The 24,293-nt window shown below is 44.1% G+C and overlaps 1 protein-coding gene across 1 annotated transcript in view; it reads left to right on the top strand.

The window, feature by feature from the left end:
* Window positions 1–24,293, top strand: part of LOC310853693 (plexin-B2-like) — a 280,087-nt gene that overhangs the window by 94,784 nt on the left and 161,010 nt on the right. The window contains 1 exon segment of the mRNA XM_083758088.1: window positions 6,093–6,146. The gene's annotated coding sequence lies outside the window, so the exon portion shown is untranslated.

Genomic DNA, 24,293 nt, shown 5'->3' with positions numbered 1-24,293 from the left:
CTGTGATTCTGACTACAATAACCCTCCACTGTAGCTCTGCACCAATCAGCGAGCAGATTGCTGTTAAGACCCGACCAATCAACAGTGTTGGAGTGGTGGTACTCAATACTGCAATATAGAAATGACAATAATTAACCCATTCTGACCTGAGATCAGATTCATACGAGGTTTCCACTGGACACACACTGGTCTGATGAACCCATTCTGACCCGAGATCAGATTCTAAAAATGTCAGTCGTTCTTCGATTTTTACAAAAATAGCAGACCTACAAGCTCATATCGCGCCACTCGGTGGCGCGCTATGAGCTTGTAGGTCTGCTATTTTTCAATAGCTAAAGCATAACATGATGCTGACACCAAAATGGGTGCTTTCTCTAGTACTTTCTCTATGGAGAATAACACGGGGTCATCTTAAAATCATCTCGTATAAGAATTGTGGTCCAAAAATAAACAAACTGTCTCTGCAATATTGTCGGGAGGTTGTCTCTGTATCGTTTACGACACTCAGTCACTCATATATGATGCAGTCTGTTTCTTTTGCGAAATTCAGCAGCAGAAAATATTAGTGTTTTCTCTCAGATTCTTCAATATACATATTATTGTAACGGCCGGGATGTTTTGTTTATTTTTCAAACGCAGTTCTTATAATATGAGGCAATCTAAAATCCCCCTATAGGGATTACAATGCAAATAAAAAGTACATGAACCCGTGATATTGACGTCAGACTTCGGTGTTCTATATTAATAATCTACAAAGTGACCAGCAACTAAAGTTTTCAAATAACTGTAGTGGAGTAAAAGTACAATATTTGCCTCTGAGATGTAGTGGAGTAGAAGTAAAAGTATTGGAAATTGAAGTACAAATACCTCAAAATTGTACTTAAGTACAGTACAGTACAGTACAGTACTTAACTTTCCGCCACTGGCGAGCACACTGCTGTTAAAGAGCCGTTCAATCAGCAAAGCGAAGTGCAATTTAACGTCTGCTTCTCTTCACCCAACAGGCCGACAGTCACGCAACATTTAAAGCGAGCCGGGCGCTTCTACAATGTTTTCTCAGCCACTCGCTCGCTGCGTCTCCAATGTTTTCCCAGCAAACCGGGGGCTTGCATTTCGGCAAGCAAGAGTCATCAATTAACACTATAGCTCCCCGGAATTGTTTGGAAAGTGTAGGGTGAAGAAGAATGCAGTATATATGCTACGCTTTGAATGATGGAGTGGCCTTTTCTTTGGAGCCTTTTCTTTAAAGGAGAATTCCATACTAGAAGGCTTTCATACCTTTCTTTGTAGTTGTTACGTCCCCACCAAAGAGGTCTAGGTGTTAATTTGTGCAAAAGCTCCTTATTGGCTATTTCCCCTACCATAAGCCCTAAATGAATTGCATTGGATTGAATGGGAATTGAATGGGGCTATGGGTTGTTGTGCTAATTCGCTTATTTCCATCGCTCAAAATTATAATTATTTTGTATATATCCTCTCTTCATAATGTAAATAATATCCCAAGCGGCACACTTTACTACTTCTTTCGATGGAAATAAGCAAATTAGCATAACACCCCATAGCCCCATTCAATTCCCATTCAATGCAATGAAATTCATTCATTATGGTAGGGAAAATAGCCAATAAGGAGTTTTTGCACAAAATAACACCTGGACCTCTTTGGTGGGGACGTAACAACTACAAAGAAAGGTAAGAAAGCCTTTTAGTATGGAATTCTCCTTTAACATGAAATGCCTTGTGAGAGAGTAGCCTTCCACTTGACTTTGTAGTTCTTTTCCCCCTCCTATTTCGCCATGGCAGTAGTGGAAAATGTACTCGCATGTAAAAGTAGCAATACCGCAATCTATTATAATGTGACGCATTGTGTGCGTGGCTTTGTGTCCTGCAGGGCAAACAACTAATCCACCTGAAAAGTTTGCTGAACCCTTTTGCTCTAGGCCAGGGCAAGCCCCAGGTGCTGGAGAATGACAGCCCCCCCACCCCCCCCCCCCCCCCCCCCCCCCCCCCCCCGGGGCTGTACCTGTGAATTAAAAGGTTCTGAATGAAACAGTTAGTTTTTTTAATTGCCTTCTCTGGTTAATTAAACCAAGGTCAAATAAACATCAGGTCTTAATTGGCGTGTGGCTGCTGCATGATAAACCGATGAAACGCCTTGCAGCATTTTAGAGGCGATGGCAGCTCGGCCGTCAATTCCTAGTTGACAACAAAACAAACGGAAAATGGCAATGAATGCTCACAGTGGATCAAATTGGTTGCCTGAATAGTCACATGCAGCCAACTTGAAATGTTTACAACGTTTGGAAGCATTTTAGTGCTGAAACAAACATTATAAAGTGTGATGGAGTGTGTTGCACTGGCCGCTGTGGACACATGACCCTCTGTGACTATTGGTTTATGTTTCTGTCAGTCACTGTGATTGTGGCACTTCATCGGTTTACAGGTTAAGTCAATCACCGTGAGTAGGAACTCAAAATAGCCTTTTTCACTTCTCAGTGAGAGAGACTCTGTCTGTCTTTGTTTGTGTCTCTCAGTAATGATTCTTAATGACTGGTCCGTGTCGAATAAACCAGAGATATGGGGAGTTGGCCTCTTGACAAGAACTTGTCGTGTGAATGAGGGGAAAGTTTTCAGGAGCATTTTTCTGAACAATAATTACTGCAGGCTAGGGCTGTCAGTTCACATCTATAATCCAATTCGAATTTCATTGCTTCATTATTTGTAATTTTCGAAAATATTCGAATATTTACATTGTTTATTTTAGCTCATATTTAGCCTATAATAATACACAGAATATAATACGATGCACGTTCTGTCCACTAGAGGGCCCCCCCTTCCAAACGTCAAAGCAGTACTTTCAGTTTCAGCACACAGCAATAATGGTTTTCACGGCACAAAATAGCGTTTAAACTGTTTTATTGAGCACAGTGCACTCAGCACGGTAAGATTGTTGTCTGTCTATAGTGCAAATGCATTTTACAGTGAACGTGAAACGTAAAACGACAGGCCTAGCGCGAGACCCACCGAATGCTTGTGTTTCCACGGACATTATGTCATGTCATTGCGGTCACTCTAAGCGCCGCCGCTCCTCCGGACATTTCTGAACTTTTCGGGGGTACCGCCTGGGTTCTGCGCGACGGGCTTGACCATGCGGAGTAGCCCTCGTCGGCCCGCTCAGGACCCACGGAACCGCGGGCTTGTCAGCGGCGGTACCGCGAGGCCACGGGGCCTTGAACGCACGAAAATCGAGCCTCCGAAAATATTTTCGAGACATTTCGACGTTTTTGACCGCGTGCTCAGCCTTTGCAATCGGTGCCCTTGTCACCTTCGTGTAGCTGGCTAGTCTCCGCTCATTTATCACCGGGCCACTAAGCCGTCTCTATTACGGTCGCGAGGCCATGGGGTCCGGAACCCGGCCCACATTCGCTCTTCACATGCAGTGGAAGCGGCCGGGGAGATTTCACAGCGGTAGATTCGTTACTCAATACATTTAGTGAGCGGATAAAATAACATAAAACAAAATAAAAATATTAAATAGAATTAATAAATGATAAAAGCTCCATTCGAATGGCAATTTTACAATTTTAGCTTTCGAATATATATATATTTTTTAATATTCGAATTTCTTTCATATTATGAAATTCGTTCTGACAGCCCTACTGCAGGCTGCACAACAAAAAAAAAACAAAAGGGACACATCATCAGCAGCAATGCAACACAGGGTAGTAGTGGATAAATGGAACGTGGAGCGAGAAATTCATGTGACCAAGTACAAGTCCAGTTCAGTTCAGTTCAGTTCAGTTCAGTTCGGTACTCGGATGTGAAAGTCAGTTCCTTAGAAACAGAGCCTTAGCCCTCTAAGACCCAGCGTTGCTTTTTAGGAACAATTTTATTTTAATTAATTACTAAATTATCATTATTTGTTTCTGTTCTTTTTTCACCTAAACGTCATCAGTGATGTTCATTGCAATGCCATTCCAATGCCATTGGTCATGATATTTGCATATAAATACCCCCCACAGAGGCTGAAATTCACACAAATTAAAAATGTCTGAACATTTTTTAACCTAAGACTTTTGACCTTTACCCTAATAAAAGTAGGTAAATAATTGTATTATATGTTTTTTTGTGATCATTAGAATGTCTAGAACATGTTTTATTCATTATTGTGAAAGATATCCCCCAAATGTAAATTATTAATTTATTATATTATTATATAATTATTATATAATTCTTATACATTTTTTCATCAAACTTTCTTTTTTTTTCCAACATATTTTTTAGTCTTAGTCCTAGTAGTACAAAGTAGTAGTAAGGTTGAAATCTATTTTTTGCAAGTAGAAATTAATGTGGGTGTTAGAGGGTTAGGAAGACCCAGTGGCTATAGGAACTAGAAAGTACTTTGATTTTTAAAACCTTTTACTGCAGTGGATCCCAAACTTTTTCATGTCAAGGACCCCCAAATTGACACTTATTAGTCCGCGGACCCCCATTTGAAAATATATGCCTAGGGACCCCCATAAGAGAAGATTTTTATGGAAGTGATTCTCAACCTGTTTAATTTCAAGGACCCCCCAGTTTGACATGTATTACTCCATGGACCCCCATTTAATAGCATTTCTATCTCTGGGACCCCCCAATTTATATTGTAAAATCAATGATAATTTAACTCTGAGAGCGTATACTGTAAATCCCTGGAACATGTGACACGTTTAAACCTAAACACCATGTGTGTAATAATAAAATGCCAAGTGTTTATTAATGGTCATAAAATACAGTAGAACACGAGTTCAGAACACCTCACGAGAACACCTAGTGTTCAAATTCTAAATACCTATAATATGACTGACTTTGATTGTAAAAACTAAACACGTTTATGTGTTTAAAAAGTGTTACAGGGATTAAACATGTTCTTCTGTTTATAATCTAAACACTGTGACACGTTTAAAAAGTGTTACAAATATGTGTTTAAAACTGTTTATAACCTAAACGCTTGGGTTTAGTGTGTACATATGGAACCAAATTGACCTGTTATAGTTAGGGTCCATTTGGTTGCATTTTGCATCTCTGTGCTCTGCTTCTGTAAAGGTAGTGCATATAGGAGAATTACAAGCTCACAATGCGTTGAATCACATGGCCCTTTGAGACCTTGATCAGCTATTTTCACTATATATAATTGAACATTTTGGAAATGGAAAGTGGTCAAGTGTGTCTGTGTGCATGGGTTTTTATAAATATTCACCCATTGAAGCTTAATATACAGTTTGACTAAGAACTACATTTGTAACACGGGCAATTTATTTTACCATTTCCTGGAAAGTAACAGTTTTGTTGTCTCCACCAGGCCGAAGGCATGGGGGGAGAGTATGTTTTGCACTCTGTGTGTCCGTCCGTCCGTGTGTGTGTGTCCGTCCGTGTGTGTGTCCGTGAGCAGCTAATCTCGGCCACCGTTAACCCGGTCTATGCCAAATTTTGCACACACACTCCCTGTATGCCAACGATGAACCTCTGCCCCAAACTTTCCAGAACGGCCTGTTATAGCGCCACCAGGAGGCCGCTTTGTGCAAAACAAGTTTTCGCACAGTACACCTACAGATTTTGTCCAAACATCACGCAAATTGGTACACAGTCTCTCTAGAGCCATTCAACAAAACGGGTCTTTCAGATTTCTCACACTCCATCCTGATTGGTTAAGATTGGCTTCCAAAGTTCACAGGAGTGCTCAGTTTCAAACAAAATGCTGCAAATCATGAACACATCGTGTGATTTCCGTGAAATTGTGCACCCACATTCCCACTAGGCCGAGGACGAAATGCCACATGAACAATTTCAACTCAGCCTCAAGGTGGCGCTATAACTGGCCGAAAAGTGTTTTTACCTCTAACTGCACGGATCTGTGGATAACTTTGTATGCCAACTCCCTAGTTTACTTTTGTTGCCCTTTTATCCAACCACCAGATGAAGGCAAGCTGCAATGTCCTACATTCCTATCCTGGTGGAGACCTGCGCCCAGAAGGGCACTTTTTCTAGTTTTATATGAGAATGTTTCCACCCAACGATTCATAGTTGCATTTCTCTGTGTGTTTTTTGTTCAGGTGAGGAGGAGGGAGGTATAATCCAGCTCAACACAACACCTCCACTGTAAAAAGGTAAGATTGCTGCACACATTTATATAATCCATCTCTCTATCTCTCTCTCCTCATGTTAAAAATGTAATGGAGAGGGGGGGAGGGGGGGGGATTTTCTTCTATAAATCGGGACTATCTGGCCTGTGCGTTCTATCGCTCGTATATAAAAGGTTCTCTCGTAAAATCCAGTTCATTAAACTGGAGGTGCTGTGTCAACACAAATCCAATGCAGACCCATTAGCTGTTTTGGCCCTGTAAAACTCCCTCTGTGTGTGTGTGTGTGTGTGTGTGTGTGTGTGTGTGTGTGTGTGTGTGTGTGTGTGTGTGTGTGTGTGTGTGTGTGTGTGTGTGTGTGTGTGTGTGTGTGTGTGTGTGTGTGTGTGCTCTTTGTATTATTACACTGGTGTGAGGACATCAACATTTTAGGATGGGGATTCATTGAAAGCAGCAGATAATGTGCAGCGCATCGTATGCTTGCAGATCTGCTATTTTCTGGTGCGCGACACCAGCGTACAACTCAACAACAGACCTATCCAACCCCTCTAACATTTAGACCTCAAAATGCCTAATCCCAAGTTCCCAACCCCTGACTCTCTAGGGCTCAAAATGCCTGCTAAATCCTGTCATACAGTCTGGAGCACGGAAGCTCTGATCACCAGTCAAATATTAAGCGGAAGTGAAGCCTAAATAACGGAGGCGGCTGTTTTGACGCTCGGCGTTCGCAGACGGTGTGTGATGGGCTTCAGTCATAGTTAACCCATTTAACCCTTTTGGTGTTTTAAGCATTTTGTTATACTTTAGCTATTGAAAAAATAGCAGATCTACAAGCTCATATCTGCTATTTTTGAGGAATCGTGAAAATGTGCCGCAAATCTTTGAATATATATATATTCGTTCAGAGCAAATCTTTGCTTCTGGGGGGGGGGGTCCCTTCTGGGGGGGGGGGGTCCCTGGGGGGGTCCCTTCTGGGGGGGGGGGGTCCCTGGAACAACGTATTTTCAGATTGGGGGGGGGGGTCAAATACATGTTGAGAGCTACAGCATATGTTTTTGATAAACCTGTTATGATGTCATCATGACTTCATGTCACATGATCCCCTGATGGATAAACGTACAGTAACACCGTGACCATATACACTTTGTACAACTCCTGGGTGTTCATTTTACTCTTGACGGTGTACGAATGGAACCAAATGGACCCGCATGAGGGGTCCATTTGGTTCCATTTGTATTTTGTACACTGTCAGGAGTTACAGATGGATACTGAGGCGTTCACTGTGTGGGCGACCCACAGCAACAACATGTTGAGGACAAGAGAGGAAATGGGAACCGAACTTAATTGGTCCTGTGTGAGCGCATGGGCTATATTTGATTGCGCGTGTGTGTGTGTGTGTGTGTGTGCCTGTGTGTGTGTGGCTGCGCTGTGCTGTTGCTGCGCTGTTTTTTTTAATAAGCAGATGTGTGTGTGGGTCAGTGAAGTCGTGTCCCCACCAGGCTGTTATGTGATAAACCATTGTGTCCCCGAGGCGTGGCCGCAACACAGCTGCTACTGACGCAACCGTCCCGAGTGTCTCCCTCTCTCTAACACACACACACACACACACACACACACACACACACACACACACACACACACACACACACACACACACACACACACACACACACACACGTTTTTATCTATCTCTCCGTGGAGACGTCAAAGACGTTTCGTCGTTAAAAATCAATTTTTTGTTGCCATTTCAAACCTTAACCCCCTAAACCTCTACACATGTCTGATCCTAAGCCTTGACCTCAACCTCAAATCTCTTTTTAGCAATTTACCAGCCTTTTGCAGCTGAATGTTTCTTAGCCGTGAAAATGGTCTTCATCATGAGGTCAAGTTCTTTTGGTTTTGGTTTTACTGTCCTTGTGGGGTGTTTTAGTCCCTGTGTGGGTAGTCAAACCAGCGCACGCAGCCACGCACACATGCATGCACAGACACACACGCAGCCACGCACACACACGCAGCCACGCACACATGCATGCACAGACGCACACTTTTGATCGATTGATTGAAATATGTATTAACAGTTTGTAGAATTTACAGTACATTTCAAGCACAAACTCAATACAAAGACTGTTAAATGTGAGTGGACGACCCAATTAAGCATTACACTTGTTTACAACAGGGTCCACATTGTTCAATTCATCAAAACATTTAGAGACATACAAACAGACACTTCTATGTAGCTAAAGAACAGAACAGGAATTCATCATATAGGAAGCAAAAAGGGAAAAGAAACATACAGTGAGGGGAAATGGGGCGGGGGGGGGGGATTCAGATTTTACAGAGGCCAGTTTCAAATTGCAGCCATCCGTAGGTGCCCTTAGAGAGCGGTTTTGAAGGAGTCAAGGGATTCACATGTCTTAATGACTGTTGGTAGGGCGTTCCACATTTTGGTGGCATAGGAGCGAAAAGAATTTAGTCCCTTGTTTGTGCCGAATCTGGGTTGTACATGGTTTGTTGCACTCCCTCTGGTGTTGTGGGTGTGGACTTCGAGGCGCTATCAAGTATCAACACGCAAAGTGTTCGTTTTTTATGACCGTGCATGTATATGTATATGTTATCTCATGTTATGTATCCTCTGTATATGTGCACAAACTGAACATGTATATGTATATGTTATCTCATGTTATGTATCCTCTGTATATGTGCACAAACTGAACAAAGGCGCTGTTTGCTAGACAGTTCATTCATTTGTCAACAACAACACATGATGTGTGCAGTTTGTGTAATGGTATTACTGTAGGCCACTTAGTACCGGATGGGGAGAATAACTATAAAAAAGATAAATCAACAGATATTTACATATCCGGTAGGTAGTATGTACATGAGGTTAGTCTGTCTGTCTGTCTGTCTGTCTGTCTGTCTGTCTGTCTGTCTGTCTGTCTGTCTGTCTGTCTGTCTGTCTGTCGTAATTCTCCTCCTTATCTATCACAGTAAAGCCAATAGGATGAAGCTGCAAATTAAAGTTTATAATGACACACAGACACACACACACAGACACACACACACACACACACACACACACACACACACACACACACACACACACACACACACACACACACGGCTTGCAGGGTGTATTTAGGGGTGATACTCATTAACTACATGTGGGGGGGGGGGGGGGGACCAGCAGTCATTTGCAAGAGTGTCAAAGCAAACTAGGCATACCATCTGTTTGTGTGAGTGTGTATGACGTGCGTGTGTTTGTGTGTGTGTGGACTGAATTTCAGTGGCGGGGCGGGCCGGGCGGCGGTGGCTCAGGGGTAGAGTGCCTGGATGGTAACCGTAAGGTTGCCAGTTCGAACCCGGGCTCCCCCAGAGTTACTGTCGAAGTGTCCTTGAGCAAGACACTGAACCCCTAATTGCTCCCGATGTGCTAGTTGGTGCCTTGCATGGTTTCCGCTGCCATCGGTGTATGAATGAATGTGTGTGTGAATGGGTGAATGTAATGCACAATCTCTGTAAATTGCGCCTTGGATAAAGGCGCTATATAAATGCACAATTTACCATTTTACCATTTACCAGTGGGTGCACCCAAACTTGACAGTCACTATGTTGCAATAATGTGGACATTACGTGTGTGCGTGTGACGTGCGTGTGTGTGTGTGTGTGTGTGTGCGCGTGTGCTGATGCCAATAGCAGCCATGCAAGGCACCAACCTTCTCAGGAGCGGTTCTGGTTTCAGTGTCTTTTTGACATGAAGCCAGGAGGACACGTGGGTCGAACCGGGCTCCCAAACGGCCACTCTACTTAACCCATTCTGAACAGGAACCCATTTTAGTGTTAGCATCATGTTATGCTTTAGCTTATTGAAAAATAGCAGATCTACAAGCTCATAGCGCGCCACCGAGTGGCGCGCTACGAGCTTGTAGGTCTGCTATTTTTGAAAAATCGAAGAGCGACTGACATTTTTAGAATCTGATCTCAGGTCAGAATGGGCTAACTGCCACACGATGATATGACATAGTCTGTCATTCCTTCACCTCTTTATCTTCCTCATGTCCGTCCTTCCTTCCTTCCTTCCTTCCTTCATTCCTTTCTTCCTTGTGCAAGGGGAGAATGAAATGAGTCTCATTGACATTCCTGGACAAAGTCCTTCTGCTCTACGTAACGTAACGTGCACAGAATAGCGTTTAAATCTGCATTATTCACACATGATGAATTGCCCTGCGTTTGTCTGATTATAGTGGTCTAGAATTCAGACAGACCTTTTATAGTCTGTAACTCATTTTGGTGAGTTTCAACGGCTCGAACTTTTCCTGTTGGATGCCCCTGTGACCCATAATGTTTTTATGGGAGAGAGATTGTTCGAATTCACAATGAGTCGCACACACGCGCACGCACATGCACAGATACACACACACACACACACACACCGACAAGCTCAAAAACATAGACATGCTCTGTTCACATTTTTTCCTCTGGGAAATGTGTGAGTACAGGAAAGCATTGGTTTGAACTGCAGAGGAAGAGAGTGAGAGAGTGTGTGTGTGTGTGTGTGTGCGTGCGTGCGTGCGTGTGTGCGTGCGTGCGTGCGTGCGTGCGTGCGTGCGTGCGTGTGTGTGTGTGTGTGTGTGTGTGAGTGCATCTCAGAGGGGAGCTGCAGCTGTGAATGCGAGCTCAAGTAACTCCAATTGCACACTTGGAAGGCATGCACGCACATACACATGCACTCACGCCCATGCATGCACACATTTGGCTGAAAGACTCGATATAAGCCCTCTAAAAGTCTGTTTCTTTGTCCTTAAAGAAAGTAGTTACCTTTACTTATTGTTTGGAGATGGCGAATGTTTCTTTCAACCTCTAAAGAGAAATCAATTCCAATTCTAATGAAATGTCTGGGGGAAGGTACTTTGAAGTCAGTAAAGATGAAAGTCAACTTTGTATTAATTGGAGGAGGCGGCTCCTAAGTGTTTTTGAACGGGGGGGCCTACGGGCACTGTCCAAATCAGGTAGTTTGCCGATGGAGCTGATGCTAAGCCGATGGTAGCTGATAGTACTCTATAGGTGCTCCTTGGGGGGCTAGTGAAAGGAGGATGGACTCTATAGGTGCTCCTTGGGGGGCTAGTGAAAGGGGGATGGACTCTATAGGTGCTCCTTGGGGGCTAGTGAAAGGAGGATGGACTCTATAGGTGCTCCTTGGGGGCTAGTGAAAGGAGGATGGACTCTATAGGTGCTCCTTGGGGGGCTAGTGAAAGGAGGATGGACTCTATAGGTGCTCCTTGGGGGGCTAGTGAAAGGAGGATGGACTCTATAGGTGCTCCTTGGGGGGCTAGTGAAAGGAGGATGGACTCTATAGGTGCTCCTTGGGGGGCTAGTGAAAGGAGGATGGACTCTATAGGTGCTCCTTGGGGGGCTAGTGAAAGGAGGATGGACTCTATAGGTGCTCCTTGGGGGGCTAGTGAAAGGAGGATGGACTCTATAGGTGCTCCTTGGGGGCTAGTGAAAGGAGGATGGACTCTATAGGTGCTCCTTGGGGGGCTAGTGAAAGGAGGATGGACTCTATAGGTGCTCCTTGGGGGGCTAGTGAAAGGAGGATGGACTCTATAGGTGCTCCTTGGGGGCTAGTGAAAGGAGGATGGACTCTATAGGTGCTCCTTGGGGGGCTAGTGAAAGGGGGATGGACTCTATAGGTGCTCCTTGGGGGGCTAGTGAAAGGGGGATGGACTCTATAGGTGCTCCTTGGGGGGCTAGTGAAAGGAGGATGGACTCTATAGGTGCTCCTTGGGGGGCTAGTGAAAGGAGGATGGACTCTATAGGTGCTCCTTGGGGGGCTAGTGAAAGGAGGATGGACTCTATAGGTGCTCCTTGGGGGGCTAGTGAAAGGAGGATGGACTCTATAGGTGCTCCTTGGGGGCTAGTGAAAGGAGGATGGACTCTATAGGTGCTCCTTGGGGGGCTAGTGAAAGGGGGATGGACTCTATAGGTGCTCCTTGGGGGCTAGTGAAAGGAGGATGGACTCTATAGGTGCTCCTTGGGGGGCTAGTGAAAGGAGGATGGACTCTATAGGTGCTCCTTGGGGGCTAGTGAAAGGAGGATGGACTCTATAGGTGCTCCTTGGGGGGCTAGTGAAAGGGGGATGGACTCTATAGGTGCTCCTTGGGGGGCTAGTGAAAGGAGGATGGACTCTATAGGTGCTCCTTGGGGGGCTAGTGAAAGGAGGATGGACTCTATAGGTGCTCCTTGGGGGCTAGTGAAAGGAGGATGGACTCTATAGGTGCTCCTTGGGGGGCTAGTGAAAGGGGGATGGACTCTATAGGTGCTCCTTGGGGGGCTAGTGAAAGGGGGATGGACTCTATAGGTGCTCCTTGGGGGCTAGTGAAAGGGGGATGGACTCCCATGGCTTCTCTTTCCAGTAAATACCCGTTATGAAACCTGAAACACCGTACAGTATGAAACCCTGTTACTGTTTAGGGGGAGAGGGGCGTATTGTTTTTATTGCAATGTATCTGAAACGTTATCAGTTTCAAAGATTTCCATATAGTTCAAGTCATATCATAATAACTGCACTATCTATCAGAATCAACAGCGTATGCTGTTTATTGCACACAACCGTAACCTCCAGTCTGTCCTTGTCCTATCCCTCTGTGTGTGTGTGCGTGTGCGTGTGTGTGCGTGCGTGTGCGTGTGTGTGTGTGTGTGTGTGTGCGTGTGCGTGTGCGTGTGCGTGTGCGTGTGCGTGTGCGTGTGCGTGTGCGTGTGCGTGTGCGTGTGCGTGTGCGTGTGCGTGTGTGTGTGTGTGCGCGTGCGTGTGCGTGTGCGTGGGGTAGCTAATGAGGCCTCGGGAAGAATATCAATTCCTTGAGAATACCTGCTGATGGTTCCATTGGTGTGTCAAGGCCAGACTCGTTTGAATATTTTGAATTATTATATATATATATACTATATTCTGAATGACATGCATACATTAGTCTATATTATCCTGTATTGTATAGAATACAGTATGAGGATATACTGCACAGTGCCTGTTGAAATTCTGTGACAATGAAGGTAAGGATGGAGGGATACTGTGAATTGATGCATAGATTAACCCATTCTGACCTGAGATCAGATTCATACAAGGTTTCCACTGGACGGACACACACTGGTCTGATTAACCCATTCTGACCTGAGATCAGATTCTATAAAAATGTCAGTCGTTCTTCGATTTTTCAAAAAATAGCAGACCTACAAGCTTGTAGCGCGCCACTCGGTGGCGCGATATGAGCTTGTAGATCTGCTATTTTTCAATAGCTATGAAGCATGACATGATGCCAACACCAAAATGGGTGCCCGGTTAGAATGGGTTAATGTATTGTCAGGTTGATGGATGGATAAGTATAGAAAATCTATAGATGGATGTACGTATGGGCGGGCTAATTAAATACAGTACGGTCTGGTACAGTAGGCAGATATCTGCGGAGAGCTATACGGTACTGTACGTTGAGAAACAGACACCTGGATGAATGCAGAAATGAGCACGGAGGACGACTGGACGGACAGGACGAGTTCCAGGACGATATGGAGATATGCACACGCTCGCTCGCACAGTCATATTTAATAAAAGCCTTGAATCTCTCCGAATTATACAATGACAGGTTGATTATCTCAGCCCTCTGAGACGGCCTGTGTCCACGTCACGTGTGCACGCGAGAGCGCTGTGCGTACGCGGTGTCTTAAAAAGTCTGATTTACACGTTGTCGTAAGGCAGGTGTCTGTTGCGTGCTCCGAAAGTATAGCAGACCTACAAGCCCACAGCATGTCACATTCGGGGCCGCATTGTGGGCTTGTAGGTCTGCAAAATTCTCGGAGCGCCATGCAGCCTTGTACAACGGGAGTGTGGACGAGACTTAACCCATTCTGAACGGGCACCCATTTTGGTGTCGGCATCATGTTATGCTTTAGCTATTTAAAAATAGCAGATCTACAAGCTCATATCGCGCCACCGAGTGGCGCGATACGAGCTTGTAGGTCTGCTATTTTTTGAAAAATCGAAGAACGACTGACATTTTTTAGAATCTGATCTCAGGTCAGAATGGGTTCATCAGACCAGTGTGTGTCCGGCGGAAACCTCGTATGAATCTGATCTCAGGTCAGAATGGGTTAATATGTGCTGATGCTGTGTCTTTTCTGAATGGCACGGTGTTTGGCGGCACACTTGTTTCAGCTGAAGATGGCGACTCGCTATTGAAGACGGTCTGAATTAGGGATGCACCGATCCGGCTTTTTGGCATTCGATACCGATTTCGATACATGGGGGTCCAGTCTCTGCCGATACAGAGTACCGATCCGATACCCCCCACAAAGAAACGTAATAACCTATTAAGCTGTATGCCTCACTGTGTGGAGTCTGGAATCATTATTTTGTGTAAGGCAACATCAAGGCTTGACTTAAACATTACTTTCCCAACTTTGTAAAACAAAATGTAACAAACACAGATATAAATGCACTGAATTATTTATTAAATAACTGTGCAACAATTAGACCAGGTTAATGTGTGAGCAGGCTAGCCTGGCTGCATTCCACATGTTATACTGTCAATACTACACTGCTGTGTCACAGAGGAGGTAGAGTTGTTTTCATACTGTAATTACACATAATTATCGGATCGGATCGGATAATGGATCGGCCACCGATCCGATACCCGATCTAGAATTTTAGCCTGGATCGGCACCGATCTCCGATACGAGTATCGGATCGGTGCATCCCTAGTCTGAATGCAGGGCTGATGAAACCCACACTGATAATAGCTTTTTCATTACGTCCTTAGCCAGGCTTGTCATTTCATTTTCTACGAGGGAGGGAGGGAGGGAGGGAGAGAGAGAGCGAGAGAGAGAACGAGATTCAGATTTTTGCCTCGTTGTACTCGTTATCTCGTGACTTGGGCGTGTAATTATTTTTTATTATTTGTCTATGGCTCTGCTGCTGAGAGAGAGGGAGGGAGGGAGTGGTGTAGATTTGTAGATAAAGGGCGTGCCGTGTCCTACGTTTATAGTTAACCCATTCTGACCTGAGATCAGATTCTAGAAATGTCAGTCGCTCTTCGATTTAAAAAAAATAGCAGACCTACAAGCTCGTATCGCGCCACTCGGTGGCGCGATATGAGCTTGTAGATCTGCTATTTTTCAATAGCTAAAGCATAACATGATGCCGACACCAAAATGGGTGCCCGGTCAGAATGGGTTAACACTAACTAGTGGTATAAAAGCTGCAATCAATGAACATGTTTAGTGAATAATATGCTGTTTGGAACAATATGGGGCTTTTGTTTTGTTTTTGGGGGGCATAGCTGAATGGGTAGAGAGAGAGAGAGGCCGCCTGGGGAACCTGAAGGTCTCGGGTTCCATTCCCGGCTCCAGCAATGTGTCGGTTTGTTCCTGTGGCAACTAAGACACTTGGCAAGACTTCCTGCGATCAAGTCTGACCACTTGGGCAAGCATCAGCTGGGTGAAGCCGAAAACGTAATTTCCAGACACCGAGAGATGCTGCACCACCACCGGTATAGCCCACACCCACACCTACACCAGAGCATGGGTGTGTAATTGGTTCCCATGTTTCCCTCAGGCTCAATTAGTCTGGGCTTTAGTGGCGCTGAGTCAGCTCTGTCGCTGAGGCGCGGCCGGGCCTTTTTTCCCCCTGGTTCTGTTCAGATCTCTGCACCCTGAGGACCGTGTCAAAGGAACTGGGGATACATTACGTTTCTTTCGGGCAGAAACCTTATATCTCCATGTTTCGTTGCTGTCCGTATAAACACCTCTCATCTCCACATTTAAAGGTATATTCAGTGATTTCACTTAATTCAAATATCACTTTGTTTTGTTGTGATAATCCTCCCTACTATAGAGTGTGCTGGCCATATAAGGAGTTCCTCCCTGTCCCCAGTTAACCCCTGGGGGTCAAAAAACCTTAGGTTTCGTTTTTGACTCTCTATCCTGATTGGACGAAAGGCTGGGTCCCACAGCCAAAAACGAAACCTAAGGTTTTTTGAGTGAAATCACTGAATATACCTTTAATTATTTGTGTTTTTATTTGATAGTTTACATTAAGTCGACAAGAAATTGGAGGACAGACATTCAGAGTGACACACAGCAAAGGTCATATAGGATGGATTACCAGCCTGGGTACCCAGACCGCTAGGCCGCTAGGCAGCGCCACAATTTGGTAATTGTTTTGTTTGTTTTGTTTTGTTTGTTCATTTCCTGAAAAGTAACCGTTTTGGGCATTACAAGTGTTCATCTGACACGGCAACGAAATAACTTGTTTTTTTGTCTGTGAGAGAGGCATCGGTCAGCTTTGCAAGCGGCTCCCGCTAGAGCGAGTATAATCAAGTCGCAATTGGACAAATGATTCGGATGATTTACCTAAACACGTAATTCTTTTCTTTCACGGCTGCGTGACTAAATGGGTAATGGTGCTTGTTTAACCCATTCTGTACGGGAACCCCTTTTGGTGGTTTAACTATTGAAAAATAGCAGATCTACAAGCTCATAGCGCGCCACCGAGTGGCGCGCTATGAGCTTGTAGGTCTGCTATTTTTGAAAAATCGTGAAAATGCGGCACAAATCTTTGAACATATATTCTTTCTTTTAATTATTTCTACGTCAGGCCTAAATGGGTTAAGGAGGCCGCTGGTTTGTGGAGCAAGGCAGCAGAACCAAGCCGGTCATTAAATCCTGGAGTCTGTGTGAAAACGTGATTCATAGGGTTCCCCCCCCCCTCCCCCCCCCTCCTCCCTCCTCCCTGTCCGTTGTGCGATGAGATGTTTCTCTTATATATTTATTTCCTCACTGCTGTCAGAAAAAAGAAAACGTCTCACTCACGTCTTGGTTCAAGGTGATATTATCTCCAGCTTCCAGAAAACTCTGGCATGATTTCTAAGTATGTCGTTTTGCAGCGACATGTGGATGACATATTAAACATATTGATGCCCTGCAGGGAAATTCAGCTGTCATACATAGCAACGGATTTGAGGTACGATTTAGGCGTAATTTAGCAGATGCACTTTTCCAGAGCAGATCGGTGCAAATTATAGTAATCAGAGAAAGCATGAATTCTAGTCAACAAACCAACACGATACTGTACATACTCACAGAAGTGATATTTCTGCAAGCTTCCATAAAACGTGGGTATGCTTGTACTGTACATCGCTGCAAGATGTCGTTGATTTACAGTAGAGATGAGATAAACATATCATTGGATGGCCTTGACGGGGCCCGGATTATGGAAATTCAGGTGTCATAGCAGCACCGGCAGTGAGAGAGTGAAACAGATTGGAGGTACTATTACGATTTAGGCTTTTAACCCATTCTGACCTGAGATCAGATTCATAACGAGGTTTCCCACCGGACACACACTGGTCTGATTAACCCATTCTGGCCTGAGATCAGATTCTAAAAAATGTCAGTCGTTTTTTTCGATTTTTCAAAAATAGCAGACCTACAAGCTCGTATCGCGCCACTCGGTGGCGCGATATGAGCTTGTAGATCTGCTATTTTTCAATAGCTAAAGCATAACATGATGCCGACACCAAAATGGGTGCCCGTTCAGAATGGGTTAACAGAGCAAATCGGTGCACTGCAAATGAGAGGAATCAGGGAAAGCATGCAACAAAGAACAGGATAGTCACAAAAGTAGAAGGCAAAGAGAACAATGTCATATGTACAGTATCAGGTAAGAGTCTAGTCAACTATCAGCTTTGCTATGATTGCATATTATAAGCTACAATATACAGTATGTGCATGTGCAGTTTATCAATACAGTATATGAATGAATGTCTAGTATGACTATCAGATATTATTAATATAAGAATAGACATTTGTGTATAGTCTGTGTATTATATCCACATTGAATATGATTAGCAGATCTTTGAGTATACCTATGTGGATTAATATACACATACAATCTATTTAACAGTATACTGTATGACAGAGAGAGAGAGAGAGAGAGAGATAATTATGTGAAAAAGTTGTGTTTGTGATGGATGAACAATATATTATGAATACAGAAACAGTCCTGAAGATGTGAGATGTGTTGCTTTCATTTCATGACCGACTCTTGTTTTCTCTGTCTTAGTTACCCTCTGTCTTAGTTACCCTCTGTCTTAGTTACCCTCTGTCTTAGTTACCCTCTGTCTTAGTTACCCTCTGTCTTAGTTACCCCCCCACTCCCCCACCTCCCTCCTTTGAAAAGGTTCTCCTCTCATTTGCTCTAGTCTGTTTTTACAAACTGAATCGCGTAACAACAGCAAAAGAAAATTAAGATGTACCGTACACAAAAACAAACAGAAAACGTTGATTCATGAGATCTTTTGGTTCCGTCTGAGCGGGCCTTCATCGGCGCATGCTAATGCTAACGCGCTGCGCTGCGGTCAGCGCTTCCTGCCTACCGGATCACTGCACACACTGCCGCACACATTTCCTCCCCCCTGTCTGTGTGTGTGTGTGTGTGTGTGTGTGTGTGTGTGTGTGTGTGTGTGTGTGTGTGTGTGTGTGTGTGTCTGTGTGTGTGTCTGTGTCTGTGTCTGTGTCTGTGTGTGTGCGCGCATGCGCGAACCATTTCCTTTTTTGACCCTATTAAAGGTATATTCAGTGATTTCACTTAATTCAAATATCACTTATTTTTTTGTTTTGTTGTGATAATCCTCCCTACTATAGAGTGTGCTGACCATATAAGGAGTTCCTCCCTGTCCCCAGTTAACCCCTGGGGGTCAAAAAACCTTAGGTTTCGTTTTTGACTCTCTATCCTGATTGGACGAAAGTTTGGGTCCCAAGGCAAAAACGAAACCTAAGGTTTTTTGAGTGAAATCACTGAATATACCTTTAACGCTGCGTCCCTGGAAGAGACTTGTTACGATCTCACACACGGTAAACAAAACAGAAAAGTGGTAATTAATCCGTTTGCACCTCTCAGGAAGCGTACGGTACACATGTAACCAAATGGACCCTCACGGGTCAAGTTGGGAATACATGTGGTCAATACATGTGGTCAATACCTGTTCAACACCGTTGCAGTTGAGTGGAGTATAGCCATTGTACCCCGTGCTTTTAAATCCCTACTTATTGAGACTCATTTCCCTGGCTTTTAGCTGCATTGCACTGCACACTTACCTAATCTCTTTAAACTCTGCATATTTTGTTCTCTGTTAATGCATAATTTATTTGTTGATTTGGTTTTATTTTATTTTGGTGTTAGCATCATGTTATGCTTTAGCTATTGAAAAAATAGCAGATCTACAAGCTCATATCGCGCCACCGAGTGGCGCGCTACGAGCTTGTAGGTCTGCTATTTTTGAAAAATCGAAGAACGACTGACATAGAAACATAGCGTTTTTCAGAAAACTGTCATTTTCAAACAGACATTTTTAGAATCTGATCTCAGGTCAGAATGGGTTGACATGAAACGGTTTGAGAAGAGTTTGTGCCAAAGTGTCCTTGAGCAAGACTCTGAAGCCCTAACTGATTCTGACCTGAGATCAGATTCTAAAAAAATGTCTTCTACATCCTGACAGTTTTCTGAAAAAAGCTATGTTTCTATGTCAGTCGTTCTTCGATTTTTTGCAAAAATAGAATGTAATTCACAATCTTATGTAAAGCGCTTTGGATGAAAACGCTATATAATTGCACCGTTTACCATTTTTACTTTTCTTTTCCTTTTTCAGGAAACTGAAAAAGACATTTGTTTAACCCATTCTGAACGGGCACCCATTTTGGTGTTATAGCATCATGTCGTGCTTTACCTATTGAAAAATAGCAGATCTACAAGCTCATATCGCGCCACCGAGTGGCGCGATACGAGCTTGTAGGTCTGCTATTTTTGAAAAATCGAAGAACGACTGACATTTTTTTTTTAGAATCTGATCTCAGGTCAGAATGGGTTATGATCAGACCAGTGTGTGTCCGCAGTGGAAACCTCGTATGAATCTGATCTCAGGTCAGAATAGAATGGGATAATTGGCCTCAGGTCTCTCTCTCTGCCTCATATTTCAAACCCAAGGCTCCACAGTATGGCCTGTTCAGGATCTCTCCCGCTTCCACACGTCTCTCCGTGTGAAAACAGCTGACTCTGCAGCACCCAGTCCGCCGCCTCCTCGTCACCGTTAGCTCTTAGCACCGCTGACTTATGAAATGCCAAAGCCATTACGGCGGAAATATACACTATTATATCAAAATCAATGTTGTTCATTCATGGGCCGCCGCGTTTTATACTGTGCGCTTTAGTTCCGTTTAACCCATTCTGACCTGAGATCAGATTCATAACGAGGTTTCCACTGGACAACACACTGGTCTGATGAACCCATTCTGACCTGAGATCAGATTCATAACGAGGTTTCCACTGGACAACACACTGGTCTGATTAACCCATTCTGACCTGAGATCAGATTCATAACGAGGTTTCCACTGGACAACACACTGGTCTGATTAACCCATTCTGACCTGAGATCAGATTCTAAAAAATGTCAGTCGTTCTTCGATTTTTTTCAAAAATAGCAGACCTACAAGCTCGTATCGCGCCACTCGGTGGCGCGATATGAGCTTGTAGATCTGCTATTTTTCAATAGCTAAAGCATAACATGATGCTGACACCAAAATGGGTGCCCCGTCAGAATGGGTTAAAACTGAACTAAAATTGGAGCCTGACCGATATGTCGTCGGTTGGGTCGATAATATGTCGGTCGGGTCGTTTGACTTTTTTCTTCACGACATCTGCAAAATGCAGCCGGTGCATATTTGCAGATGCCTGCATGTCGTATTATAGACGAACGTTGTGGTTGAAGGGATATTTCACTAACTCATTTTATCGTCTACTCAGGCTTATGTGAACACCCCAGACAGTTTTTTAAGTTGCTCGATGCATTTACATACTTGATATTCATTCCTTCCTAACCCTTCCTATACAAACCCATTGTAACTAGTGATGCGCCGATCCGATACTCGTATCGGAGATCGGCGCCGATCCAGGCTAAAATTCTAGATCGGGAATCGGTGGCAATGGGCCGATCCATTATCCGATCCAGTCAGATGCCGCTCCGTTCTCCCGTTGGAACTTGAGACATGCTCCTTCCCAGTGCGCACACACAGTCAAACAGCCCCCTCGCTCCCTCAGCCCTCTCCCTCCTGATCCTCGAGGGAGAGGAGGGGCTCGGGCTGCGCTCAGTCACTCTGTCTCGTTCTGTCACTTCTGTCCCGGGTGTCCCCCCGCTGTGTTCTTAACTTTTTTAGCAGGTCGCTCGTATTTCTTTATGTAAGATAAAGAATCCGATGAACACGGAGAGCCAAAGAGGACAGTTGCCAAAGCCTCCATTCAATTACATCCTACTTGTTGTTGCTGTTCCTCATGTTAGCGATAGCTGCTAAAGCTATCAACAGTAGCCTACCTACACAACATTGCTAGGCTAGCAAGCTAACGTTGCAGCAAAGGGATCGTTGGTGTGTGTGTGTGTGTGTGTGTGTGTGTGTGTGTGTGTGTGTGTGTGTGTGTGTGTGTGTGTGTGTGTGTGTGTGTGTGTGTGTGTGTGTGTGTGTGTGTGTGTGTGTGTGTGTGTGTGTGTGTGTGTGTGTGTGTGTGTGTGTGTGTGTGTGTGTGTGTGTGTGTGTGTGTGTGTGTGTGCGTGCGTGCGTGCGTGCGTGCGTGCGTGCGTGCGGGGATTCCGAATATTAAAATAATAATAGTAGTTTGAGTATGCTGGCCCACAGTAGCTACAGAATGTGCGTAGGGAGAGGGAACATATGGGGCTAATGCTGGCAATGATGCATTGAATAATATCTGAATAGAACATTAACTAGAGTTATAAAAGGAATAGAAACCAAAATGATGTGGTTGACTATCGTCAGAAATAAATTAAATTGTGGTTGTGCTTTACAACTTTCCTTTTATGTGTAGGCCTAGCTGGTTTATAATCCATAGTTACTATGTATAATAATAATAATAATAATATACATAGTAACTATGGATTATAAACCTAAAATAATAATTATTATAATAATTATAGGCATAATATTATTATGCATAGTAACTATGGATTATAAACCAAAAATAATAATTATAGGCATAATAATAATAAAACCCCCTAGTGGCCAAAGACGTAATCTGCGTATTAAATCAATAAAAACTATGAAAGTGCATAATACTGCACAGCTTTTATTTGTACTTAGAATGTTAAACCCTCAGAAATCGCCGTGGTTGACCAATATTATTAATCCACGTGTTAATAATATATTATATTTTTATATATAATATAATATATATAATAATGTATTAAATACATTACATTATACATTAGACATAGGGTATCGGATCGGTACTCTGGATCGGCAGATACTGGACCCCCATGTATCGGAATCGGTATCGAATGCCAAAAAGCCGGATCGGTGCATCCCTAATTGTAACGTCCAAACTCCATTGTAAATATCTAAAACGTACTACTAACTAACACCCGTCCTTTTTTCTGGTGAGTGATACTTCCCTCCTAATAATGTGTGGTGCCCGTTCCTTTTTTTTAAATGTATCTTTTACTAAGAACCATCAACTTCATGAAGGGTGGGTTTTTTTCATTGAACAGATTGAGATAGACAGTCTGTAATGATAAGGGGGGACTGTGTTCTCACAGAGTTTTTCATTGAACAGATTGACAGTACGTATGTAATGATAAGGGGGGACTGTGTTCTCACAGAGTTGTGTAAAGGCAGGTTTCATTGAACAGATTGACAGTATGTAATGATAAGGGGGGACTGTGTTCTCACAGAGTTGATAGTTAATGATAAGGGGGGACTGTGTTCTCACAGAGTTGTGTAAAGGCAGCCGGTGACCGTTGACCGCTAGTTGAGTTTACAGAAGGATTTTACACGGCATGTCGTTGGCCTGGTGGGTGGCTCGCTAACTAAACTCATTATGTATGTGTGTGTGTGTGTGTGTGTGTGTGTGTGTGTGTGTGTGTGTGTGTGTGTGTGATCCTTCTGGTGACACAAAGCAGAAGTCGCCTGTTCTGCTGCAAGACATGGGGAGAAGTGTATGTGATGAAGAAAGAGAGAGAGAAAGGGAAAGACAGAAAGAGTAGATCTATCTACACCAAATGAAGGGTTAGCCGATCTGCAGGCCTCACATTTTGGCCCAATTTCGCCCATTTTTGGTCTAATGGTCGCCTATTATGACATGCACACAATTGGTACACTAGGGTTCATTCATGCGGTTGAGGATTTGCCCAGAAAATCGAGACGGAGAGAGAGGGAGAGAGAGGGAGGAAGAGAGGGAGAGAGAGGGAGGGAGAGAGGGAGGAAGAGAGGGAGAGAGAGAGGGAGAGAGGAAGAGAGGAAGAGAGGGAGAGAGAGGGAGGAAGAGAGGGAGAGAGGGAGAGAGAGGGAGGAAGAGAGGGAGAGAGAGGGAGAGAGGGAGAGAGAGAGGGAGGAAGAGAGGGAGGGAGAGAGGGAGAGAGAGAGGAAGAGAGGGAGGAAGAGAGGGAGAGAGAGAGGGAGAGAGGAAGAGAGGGAGGAAGAGAGGGAGAGAGAGGGAGAAATGGGGAACAGTTTTGAAAGACATGAAAAGTGAGACATGCAGATAATGGGGGGAAAAAGGAATTTCAGAATGAAAGTCAGAGACACTGATATAGAACAGAACTAGACTGCTTTGTTTACTCAGAAAAATGGGTTAAGAGGAAGTTGGGGGTTGTGTGTGTGTGTGTGTGTGTGTGTGTGTGTGTGTGTGTGTGTGTGTGTGTGTGTGTGTGTGTGTGTGTGTGTGTGTGTGTGTGTGTGTGTGTGTGTGTGTGTGCTCGTGCGTGCTCGTGCGTGCCAGTGCATAACTTAATTCCACAGGGATGTCAAATCAACAGCTCCTCTGTTTCCTGTCCTAATTGCCAGAAAATCCCACGCTGGATAGCTTGCACACACACACACACACACACACACACACACACACACACACACACACCATAATAGCCAGTACTGTTTGTTCCGCTTGAACATTTCAAATGACTGTAAATAATATTGTACTGTACATCGTGTACAGTATTGTAATGGCCTGTGCTGTGTCGTTTTAGGTGATCGGATGATACATTTTCACCATTTTAGTCTCTGCTAGAGGACAGATCTCGGCCTTGCCCAGCTCTGTCTGAGCATGAGGAACCTTGAGCTTTAAAACCCATTCTG

The sequence above is a fragment of the Protomyctophum parallelum genome, assembly GCF_964188405.1.
Source record: "Protomyctophum parallelum genome assembly, chromosome: 22".
Classification (NCBI taxonomy): domain Eukaryota; kingdom Metazoa; phylum Chordata; class Actinopteri; order Myctophiformes; family Myctophidae; genus Protomyctophum; species Protomyctophum parallelum.
The sequence above is the reverse complement of the archived record's forward strand: the minus strand, read 5'-3'. Positions and strand labels throughout refer to the sequence as shown.